This window comes from Acipenser ruthenus, chromosome 55 (assembly GCF_902713425.1).
Source record: "Acipenser ruthenus chromosome 55, fAciRut3.2 maternal haplotype, whole genome shotgun sequence".
Classification (NCBI taxonomy): domain Eukaryota; kingdom Metazoa; phylum Chordata; class Actinopteri; order Acipenseriformes; family Acipenseridae; genus Acipenser; species Acipenser ruthenus.
The window spans coordinates 2,572,072-2,584,430 of NC_081243.1; positions in this window are offsets into that span (position 1 = coordinate 2,572,072).

Genomic DNA, 12,359 nt, shown 5'->3' on the forward strand with positions numbered 1-12,359 from the left:
TTGGGAACTGCTGTGTTTTATTAAAATTATTTTAAAACAATGTTGTGGCCTATTTGATATGTGTTACACACATGGTGCATTTAAATCAACGTAGGTTTTATTTTACAGGTCACTCATCACGGTAATTTTTTCCTCATAGCTCTCAGGGTTGCCAACAGGCTCCAGAATCTCTGGACACTTTAAGGCAGGTCAGGTTTTTAAACTCACCTCTCTAAACTGCAATGTATTCCACATGTAAAGTGTGTGTGAATTTCTTGAGCAGTTTAGTAAATGTATTTAATTGTTTATGTAGTGGCGATTCTATCCGGAGAGCCTTGTAACAACGATTAATCATGTTGCTTGAATTCCTGTATACAGTAAACAACATCTATCAAAATAGTGCAACACCGTTATTATAGATAACTTTACACTCACCCGCACTCTTTCATTTATGACAGCAGGTAAAGTTTCTATTTGTTTAAAATTTCTTGCTTCACACAGTCCCGCCCACTCAGAGACTCAGAAAGCCAATCAGCTGCTGTATAGGTCTGATTGATGGAAACGATCCTCGCAGGCGGGTGTGTGCTTTTGGTAACAACTAAGTAAAACAATTCAATTAATTTAGCGACAGTTTGCACAATTCACACTTACTTCATTGAATAAATTGCAGCTTATAGCGGTGAGTTACAAAACCTAACTTTCCTTAAAGTGTCCCGTGATTCTGGAGCCTGTTGGCAACCCTACTCTCAGATCAGGTGACACAGTTTGAAACGTCATTAAAGAAAATTGTGGGTTATGGCAAAGATGCAGCTCTCCTTTCTTGTAAAGGTAAAGTTAACGTTTCTGTTGTGGGGGGATGGGGCTAGTGGTAACTTGTGTGAGTGTCAAACTGAAATGTTATTCAGGGATAGATTTCCATTCGGTAATAAATACTCTGAACTAAAAGTAAAAGGCTCAAAACTATAGATTGTGCACGTCCCTTGTTAGCAGCTGCCAGTGTGTTTTTCATTCAATAGTTTCTTTCAGTTTTTCTTGCCAGTTTTTGTAGGATTCAGCATTTGGTTCAGTATTCGGCCCAATCTTTTGAGATTAACAACCGAGACGAGAAGGCCAGGATAAAATACAACATCACCTCACAATAACGGAAAGAGACATTCAAATATTAGACATTCTGATGCGCTAAACTTCGACACAGCTACTGGTCTTGTTACTAAAGTTTGGTTCGACATCCAGTTACATTTGGAAAAGAAGGAAACATAATGAAGAGTGGATTACTTTATTATAAAAACAGATGAAAACAGAGCTAAGTATACCACCACGACCTTAAATGAAAGCACAAATAATCACAAAAATCAAAATGTACATAAATCTTTAAAGACTATATACATTCCTCCTTTCGTTTTTATAAAACGCATAAGGTCTGGTCAACGCGCAACTTTTGTCGACGACAACAAGAACATGTTTGTCGTCTGCGTGTTGCCTTGCAGTTTGAGGCGGTCACACGAGAGACAAGCTGGCAACACACAGGCAATAGTGCAAACCAATCATAATGCACGTTTTTGTTAGGAGGCGTAAACATGCTGAGAAGGAAGACTATGATATAAAAATGCACATTATAACCAATGAAGTAAATAAATACATAAATAAATGAATAAATAAATAATTAATTTAAAACAAAACAAAATTATATTCATAGCTTAAACATGTTATTGTAATCGTGGACATATTGCAGATCTATAGACTACATATAATTAATCTGATTTAAAAGTGCTCTGGGTCCACAGGATCCGTGGATAGTAGCTACGGGTCATATATAGTTACATTGCTAGTAAATCAAAATATAGACAAATACTATTTTGTACTTATCTTTGTAATGGTAATGCATTTGTATTGGATGCCAATACAAATGTTAAGTTTACTTGTCTAGTGTTGTAATTATATTTCTCTCAATAAAACAAATATTGGAAAAAAAAACTGAGTTCCATACAATTTCCTGTTAACCCCATAATCCTTACAATACAAATCTACTGCTTCACCAAATGAAGTCAATTGTAATAACAGTAGAAGGAGGTTGGCATAAAAAATACTGCAACTTAGATATTCTGCAAAGAGCTGGTATAGAATAAAAACTTAAACAGCGATGTTATGGCTCTAATAACAAGGTACATTAGTAAATACCTCACTCACTCATTTGCAACAGTGAAAAAAAAATGATATTGCAGCTGTTGGACTTTTATTAATATGGTAACTAGATCTTCTTTTCTGTAATAATTATTCAGTTTTGATATATGCATGTTTTTTTTTTAAAGTAAATGTTATATAGAAGATTAAGCTTATTCCAGTTCAAAAACACACAGATTATACAAAGTAGCGCATTATTAAAATATATAAAATTAAGCTCATTCTAACACAGCTACAGCAAGCGTCTTCCTCCTGTTAAAAAAAGAGTAGAAAAAAGTTAGATTATTTAAAAGTTGACAACTTTAACTGTTTTTCAAATATATATATATATATATATATATATATATATATATATATATATATATATATATATACAGTATATATATATATATATATATATATATATATATATATAGACTTAAGAGAGTTGCCCACAATTCTCTACTATATTCCCTATTTTCTGTGGTGATTCTGGAGTGTAATGTTTGTTTTTTATTCTGAATACAGAGCCTGCGTGTCAGGTGTTTAATGGTGAGTAGTTGTCTGTACACTTAAATTATACAAAATGAAGTAAAATAACTTGTACGCTGGAAGTTTTACATTATGGAAGTTGGTGGTTATTGTCCTGCTTGAATTTCTTTGTTTCAGAGCTGACGTGGATGCAGGAGAGAGTACTACTGTTGCATTGAAATTTATACTTACTTTTCTAACAGGTAAGGTGCACAATTGTAGAGCGTTTTAAACCCTAAAGGGTTGTTTTTAAAAGGGTTTACTGAACTGTGGACGGGAAATAATGAATTGAGACTGGTTCACACGTTGGTATTGTATGAAGGAGCAGTATTTATTCTAGTTTGCACTGTGGGTTTTAATGGCTGAGTACTATGAATGGAACCTGCAATTGACCGGTTTGCTCTGTAGGAGCACTGTTGGGTATCAAGGGGTCTCATTTACCTACAGATTACTTAGAGAGCGCATTAAACTTAAATTTGATTACTAGAAATCAAGCAGAACGGACCATCGTTTGATAGAGTTGGTAGTAGGGTGCTAACTAATGTTTAAGTTTGAGTTTGTTTTCTTTGTCTGTGTGATGTGTGATTTACAGATACAGACCCAGGATACTATCAAGATACTGGAAAACTTTCATTGATTTTAGGGTTCAGTTCTATTGTTCTTATTTTATAATATTCTAAACCAGATTTAAACACTGCTTCACTGTGTGTTTAAATCCTGTTGGCATTTTTCGCCTGGGTGATTTATTGACAGACCTGCTGACATTACAAACAACATCTAAACAAATACTAAGAGGCCAGGTCCTCTGAAAGTCAGGTTTATCAATCTGAGGGCAGTAATGTTCAGATCCCTGTTAATAATTCAAACCCTCCCCCCTTTAATAATGTTATGATTTTGTTGCAACTTCAGCCATGCTTCAGTAAAAACTGGGACCACAAATATCATATCAAAGAAGCTTGGGGCATCTGTTTATGTGGGCTTCCAGTAAGAAAACAAAGATAAAAAATAAACAAAACTATACCTGTGAAAGAGCTCAGTTTTTCCAGCTGTAACAAACTGAGAAAAGATGTGAATGTAAAACAAATCCACAGCACAAGCCTTTACAGTGATGATATTAATACAGATAATGATATTAAGAAAGAGACTGGTTTGTCTGCTATGCTATTGAAAGGTGTATGCATGCTGCACTTAATTATGACTGGTACAGTTTACTGTTTCTGACTCATCACATTTAACAATGTACTTGGTAACATATTTCATATAGAAATGTGTTTCAAGGTGAGCTTGTCTAATTCATTATTCTTACTTGTACTAATGGTGTTGTTTTTATGTGCACATACCTGTGATGGTATTCCTGACTGCTTTTTCCATCTTCCTCTCTTTGACTGTGCAGATGTAATGCTGGTGAAGATCACTGGCTCTCAGAACAGACTTCACTCTGTACATTCCACCCATCTGCTCTGCTGGTGCTGTCACTGACAGACCAGTCAGGTTCTCTCCTTTCTCATTGGTCCACTGGACCTCAGGCTCACGATACCAGCCAATCGAAATACAGGTAAAGATGCTGGTCTCTGGGTCGAAGCCCACTTGGGGTACCTCAGACACTGATTGGGTAAGAGGGGGAGAAGTATTTTGTTATTTACATTAAACTAACCATGAAAATGGTTAGGAAATCATAGATGCCAGGTGTTTATTACTATAGTAGCACTGGAATATAATGGTATAATGATGCGTGTGGACTTTGTAAAAAAGCAGGTTAGGTTCAATGTAATTGTATTACTTGACTTAGATACAAAAATTCCTTGGCATGCCATTATCACAGCATGCACCCTGTTGTGCCTCATTGATTTTTTAATTTAGATGTTTAATCTCATAGCTTTTATTGCCACTCATGGTCAGTAACTACTATAACATGGCATAGTTTAAAACTTGAATTCTGGAATAAAGGCTGGGGACAGACTGGGGACAGTACAGACTCACCCTCGACAGACAGCTTGACAACGCCTTCCCATTTCCTGAAGCGTGTGGCGACTGTGCAATGATAGGAGCCCTGGTCTGAACATCATGAGGTGCAGTGATACGTCTCCTTTCTGAAGCTCTTTCTCAATCAGCTCTGCTCTTGGATCTCTTGCTACTTCTCTCTTCCACTTTTCTTCCCCAGGATAGCCTGAAGACAAGAGATACAGTCCAGTCCTTCCAGTATATATGCTCTGGAGGAGCATCCTGAGCCCGGAGTCATTTAGAACGGCGACGATTAGCTCCTTGGGTGGCAGGTGTACCGTGAGAATCCTGGTTGGGAGGCAGCTGTTCGGATCTTACAGAGCCACTGAACGGAGAAAGAAATGGAGGGCTGATTTGACCCTGGTTTGAAGTTGCAGGAGAATGCTCTGCTACAGATATGAAATCCTGGGAATCCTCAGAGTCCGAAGAGAGTTGATGTAAGTATTCCATTTTAATTGCTATTTGCTGGTCTTGCAATCTGCTTTGTTTTACACCAAACTAAAAAACACAAGACAATTAGGTGTAGGTGACTAAGGGTTAAATAGAGTAGATTTCATTGGTGTAAGATGATAGGGCGCAGGGGGCCTAGTTCAACCCCCCGAACCTCACTTAATAGGTTAACATTAAAGGTAGAGACAATGCTCACGGTTTGAAGGTGAGCTATACATGCCTAATGTATGGATTATTTCAGAAAGTGGGGGTCTGTAAGGCTTTGTCAACAATGTATGTGATCCCCGCCATTCGCTGCACAAGTGAAACAAAAAAAAAGACACATGAATTTATCGCCAGCACCTTTGATCTGTTCCATTTACTTTCACCATTTTCTGCAATGTGAACTGTAGCAGCACCCTAACTTTTTAATTCACAGTAGTTGTTTGTGGACCAATGAAATAGAAACTTGCCAAGACAGCCATCTGCAAGCACCAATGGGGTTCGAAATGTAAAAGCAACTGCCTTATTGAAATTGTGCCTTATTTTGTCAGGTTTTTTCGGGTCCCCCCCCCCCCCTCCGATCTGCACTGATCACACCAATAGCCCCAGGGGACTGAGTAAAAGCGGAAAAACGCCAATCAGTGGAGATTTTTCATCTCTGCATATTCATAAATTAGGCTCATCCAGTGGCTCATTGGCAACAGTTCAATAACATCTAGTCACTCAATTAAACTTTCCAGCACTTTGGGCTGTGAGATCTGGTAAACATGATCTGTTGTTTCAATGTGACCAATATTGGTGACCTAGCAGCACCAATATAATGGACTGCAGGTGGACACACTTGGAAGGGGGTTTCAGAATTGTGATTGGATGAAATCCAATAGAGTGTGGGCAGTACAGTGGGCCGCTGTCTTACCTGAGCAACAACGTCATTGCCTTTCTTCCAGGTCACAGCAAAGACATCTTGGGGACAGACCCCATCCAGGTGACAGTGCTGTACGGTTTCCCCTCCACGCTCCTCTCACAGAGCAAACTGGACTCTAATGAGAACAAAACAAGGATCAACAGTATATTCAGAGGAGTAAGAAATGGCAATGAAGAGTCATGAAAAAGTAGCATTTAAGACCTACAGTAGATGTCACTGTGTAAGCACAGTAAAGTATAAGTAAACTGATTATGTTGTCAAGATACATGTACAAATATAGATTTGACATACAGATGGAGGATGTGCAGTCAGACACACCTTGATATATCTTCATGATATATTTTCATGTAATCTGATACAGTAACTTATGCTTTCCATCACAATATAACAAGTGTTTTCCATGTATATGCAAACATGTAAGTGAGGCATACAGATGGACAGCTGTATGGACAGACAGACAGACAGACACCCCCAAGTTAATAGCACGTTTCACCACAATTACAGAAGCAGTTTTCCAGATATACAAACCACCTCAACTACATCCCTGTTGCGAGGGATTTTTTTCCCAGATTGCACAGTCATGTACTCAAACACTCAAGGGGCTGATTTGGGGTTTAATCAGCCTTATTAAGGAGTAAACAACAAACTCAGATTTGCAGACTATCACAAATCCATAGCAAGGAAATAAATTTTCCACTTAAAAGTTCTGCGAAACCCCAAATTCAGCACAATGTGTAGTTCTGGAGCAGCTTTAAAATGCATTCAAAGACACTGGGAAAATTACTACAGATCCAAGCATGCAAAGGGCAAAGTAGTATTTAAATAAACATTATTACAGATAAATAGGTCTTACTGGATTGATTTTATAGCCATTAAGTGTATAAAGAAAACATGAGATTTTAGTTTACCATACATTTACTGTTTTAGATAACTAAAGTGATGTGTTACATTAATACATTAGAGTTTATCATTTGGCAAAAAAACTGTCAATTGCATTATCAAAATAACCAATAATAATACATGACATTTCATGAAGTAGTGTCATGTGGGGTAGTGGTTAGGGCTCTGGACTCATGACTAGAGGGTTGTGGGTTCAATCCCAGGTAAGGGACACTGCTGCTGTACCCTTGAGCAAGGTACTTTACCTAGATTGCTCCAGTAAAAACCCAACTGTATAAATGGGTAATGTATGTAAAAAAAAAAAAAAAATATATATATATATATATATATATATATATATATTGTAAAAATAATGTGATATCTTGTAACAATTGTAAGTTGCCCTGGATAAGGGCGTTTGCTAAGAAATGAATAATATCTAAATATTTGGATAGTAATTTAGTGCGGTAACTAGTTCTATTCATACAAGCTACCTCCACAGCTTCTTTTCTGACAGCGATATACACTTATGCCATGAGATAAATGTTTTATTCAAATCTATCTTAATAAATGTAATTAAATATATATTACCAACTGACCTTGATGTTTTTTTTTTAAAGAACATAAAGCTGACAGACTACCAGAACCAGCGGGCTTGCTGCACAACGCAGGCACCACCTCCTTCTGTTTGGCTGTTAGCAAGAGCTATCTTTACAGCGATTTGCTGAAAATTATTAAATTGTTGATTTGATGGATAACACCACCTGTGCCTTCTGCCAGTTCTGTTTTCAATTCAATGCTTGTCTTCTTTCTATTCCTTAAGGACAGCTTTTTGGGTCTTCCAGTCCTGAGTTTGTCAATTATACATGATGTTTCTCTGTACTTGTTGATTATGCTTCGGATACCACACCTTGCAAATCGAGTGATGCGAGCTATTTCACTCAATGCTTTTCCTTCTTTAAGCAAGTCAAGGTTGTTATAATTGTAGAAAACAGTAGTGTAGTGTAAATTGTTGATGCTCATAATGCATCAGAGTAGAAAAATGCAACATGTCTAAGACTTAATTCAAAGTAATACAGTAAATAAGTTGACAAATACTCTCCATTGCAACCAATTATTAAATTGTTATAATTTAAATTTGACCAACATTAAAAATAAATAAAAGGACTGATCAATAAATAAACAAAATATATGTATTTAGTAATGTATATACATTTATTTAACTTATCTATTTTTAAAATAATGTTTTGTTTGTTCCTCCATTAATTTCCATATTTATTACCAGACTTATTTCTACATTTCCACTTTTACATTTAAAAATCCAAGTGGACGTTTAAAGCAATGTGAGAATGTCCAAATAAATATAGCAATGTGGAAATTATATAGATTTAAAAAAAACACTGGAAAAAAATTAATAGATTACATAATCGTAGAAAAAATACATATAGAAACAAAATAATAAATAGACATTTATTTAAAATGTTTCATGTATGCATTTTAGTTTGACACAAATTACCATCACTGTAGCCGAATTATGACACCCATCACTGTAGCCGAATATACCACATTTCAAAAAGAAAAGAAGCACGTGACTTGTTAGGTAAAGTTTTTTTCGTGTTAGTAGTTTTTTATTTCCCTTTATACTACAAACAACCAGACATTACCTAACGTCTCAAACCACCATCATGCAAATTGCAAGTATTAAGAAACTGCTCGTTCGTTTAGTAACCCACTGCCACAAACCTGCTCAGGACAGTTCTCCCTAGCAACAGATGACTCTGACATTACTGAAAATGTAAGACGTGTTTGGTAAATTCGAGGTATGACACAGGCCCGGTTTTTGGGATGGAACCGCATAACAGTCTCGCGTTTTGATTGGTCCATGTCTGTCACATGAATACGTCGTCACACGAGTGGAAAAGCGTGCAGGCATTTTTAACATTGTGATCAGATAGAGAGAGTGATCTGCTTTCCACAACCTTACCATTAAAATATAATGTGGTATTACACTGTACTGATATTACAAACAATGAGGAATTACTTTATATAAATTATCATGTTATGCACGAATGTAAGAATTGGCTTTCTGTGGTGGTGTACTTTTTTCTTTCAAGTAGCATATATCTAGAATCGTTTTTGCGATATATTTTAATATAAAACATATACGCTATTGCAGTTTTCTTACAGGATACATTAGTTTATCTCTAATGTAATCACAGTTTTACATATAGACTGCCCCTGTTTTCATTTACGTCGCAAATTCTGTGCCGCTTGACTTTTCTGATAATGTCCCAAATTCTGGGCCGATTTGGTTTGCAGATAACATCCCAAATTCTGGGCCGCTTTGGTTTTTAGATAACGTCCCAAATTCTGGGCCGCTTTGGTTTTTAGATAACGTCCCAAATTCTGGGCCGCTTTGGTTTTTAGATAACGTCCCAAATTCTGGGTCGCTTTGGTTTTTAGATAGCGTCCCAAATTCTGGGCCGCTTTGATAACATCCCAATTTCTGGGCTGCTCTGGTTTTCAGATAACGTTCCGAATTCTGCATTTTCAAATTCAGGCCAGTTTTTGAGATATTCTGCTTAGCTGACAGCCGAGTTTCTAAGTCATGCATGCACAGTTTACCATAAACTGGACCGTTAATTCATTTAAGAGTACATGAATCAAAGTTAATGTATTTTTTACTCTCCTCAGAAAACATTTAGGAACATGGTATACCAAAAAAAAAAAAAGGTCATCTCATTTGCTTATGTAATGTCCATCAATATATAGTGAGGCATAGGGGTTTATCAGAACTTCTGGGTTTAAGAGACCAGTGCCCTTCAACAACTTCAAATAAATCCTATTGTATTGTATTAGTCAGCATTTCCCTTATCTATTCCTGATCATTTATACTGTAGGTCAGGGGTTTTCAACCTTTTTTTGAAACTGTACCCCTTCTATCTGGAGGTTTCAGCTCGAGTACCCCTTTACAATTTTCGCTCAACTGAATGGTACCTCAGTTACAATAAAATGGAGAATAATCTGATGACCCCCCCCTGACCCCCCCCGTTTATTTAATAAATCTGGGTGACAAACTGCTGGTTTAGGACAGAACAGTAAGCTTAATTCTTAAAACTTTTAACTACAAGTATTTGGATGCACAGAATTAAAAAGACAAGTATTGGGTTAGGAGCACACCTATTTTTTTGTAACTTTGACGGCCTTTTGTAAAAGTTTGAAGGCCTTTTGATACCCAGCATACACTGCAATACCCAGCAAAGTTATACACTGATATTCTGATAGCACAGCAATTCAAATGAAGTTTGTAATTGGTTGTGTTCCTCAAATACACAATAAAAAGTGATATTTATAGGGTATACAGTTATACAGCGATACAGTGGTTTCAGACATCTAAGAACAGGTACTGCGAGCATCTGGATTCATACTCAGAGGTACTCTGTAGCCTCCTGGGACATTCACAGCTTGTTTGATACCCTCTTGTAGTTGCCCGTTTCTGCATATAAAGCAAAATGCTGTTTGTCAATCTCTCTTTTTTCTTATAAATCAGTCTTTGCAAGAATCATTCCAAAAACACTTGAATCAGTTAGGCACTACCAGTCTGACACTATAGGCTTTTAAATTGCAGTACTGATTTGCAAGTTGCTAAGTGGTTGCGTTCCTCAAATTTGCACTGCAAAGTGATATCTTAAAGAATAGGGTATATAGTGCTTTTTTTTTGCCTCCCCTCGCTTTTGGTGCAAAACTGTGCTCCGATACACTCAGGCTGATACTGTGATCACTAACACTTGGAATGGACTTAAATTGGTGCTTCTGTACTCTTTTTAGATGCACAACAATCTTAGCTAAAGAAAATGGGTTCCTTTGAGTTCGTAAGACCCACGACCGCCATTAGCTGAGCCTTACCCCGATGGTGTTTTTATAATGGGATTTGCAATAGGGAAGGGGGTGGTCTCTTATCGTACCCGTATCTCCACGACCCCTGGGCCAACAAACTCAGAAGGACATTCTTTGCGTGCACAAGAGTCTTAGCTAAAGAAAGACATCAGCCACGGGTTCAAACGCCACCCCACCGCCAGATGGTGGGCGTTGCCCCAAAGGAGTTTTAGAATGGGATTTCCCATAGACATTTTTCAGGGTGCTGTATCTCGGGTTCCGGGGGTCCCAAGACTTGAAAATCGGTATGGAGGTCCACCTCGGGGCCCCTGTCGATCCCTCCAAGTGACGTGTCCCCAGCTAAAAAGGACACCAGTTTAGACTTTTTTTGCCAACCTGGAGCTCAAAAGCTATTGGAAATGCAACCTTGACATGCCATCATGCTGAAAATGTGAAAATTTGTTGAAAATGTAGCATTTGAAAACGGGTGGCTCCCTGTGAAAGAGGGCCCCCAGACATGACCCTAGGAAGTTCAACCCGGTTTCTAGGCCCCGGGGTCATGGAGATAAGGGTAGTTTTTGGACATTTTTGACAGGGCGTAGCTCGGGTTCTGTGGGGGTTAGGAACTTGATTTTTTTTTTTGCGTTGGGGCCCCATGGGGCCCCACACAAGGAGTCACCATTTTCATGGTTCAAACGCCAGGACGGCTTGGCAAAGTGAATTTTTTCGTCATGACATGAGTTTTTGGGTGAACCACCACACCTTTTTAGGGGGTGGTTTGGGGTGCTCCCCTGAGTCTATATCACTTTGAATGGTGGTTCTACGTGCTCGGGTTCGAGAGATATGCCTGAAAATGTGTTTTATAACACTGCCATAGACATGAATGGGGCTGAATACCCGAAAATATATTTTGCAAAGAATTGCTACGGTGGGTGTATGCGTGCAGGGGTTGCATGGTGGTGTGTGCGTGCAGGGGTTGCATGGTGGTGTGTGCGTGCAGGGGTTGCATGGTGGGTGTATGCGTGCAGGGGTTGCATGGTGGGTGTATGCGTGCAGGGGTTGCATGGTGGTGTGTGCGTGCCAGAGTTGCATGGTGGTACACGTGTGTGGAGGGGAATTGGAGTTCAGGTTTTGCGCACAAGAGGGGCGGGGAAAAGACTGGGAAGGGTAGGGTAAAAGAAAAATTACTACAATCATTTATTTTCACTTTCGACTCCCAGTCTCCTTTCCCTCACTTTATGATTTTATTTTGTGATTATTTAATTATTGTCAAAATAAACGGCCTTCATCTACTCACAGTTGCAGTCTCATTTCTGTCCAAAAAGAACCTGAAACACTACAATATATTGATGGACGTTACATAAGAAAACGAGATGTCCTTTTTTCGGAATACCATGTTCCTTTCCAAAAATGTGTTTTAATATTAGCCTTTAATAAAGGAAAACGACTGCTTAAATTAATTTTCATGTATCTATTTCAGTGCAATGTAGTTTCTTCATGTAATAAGAAATACGTTTTTTAACATTTACATTTTTGTTTTTTTCATTAAAAAAAAAAAAGATTTCTGGGGAGAGTA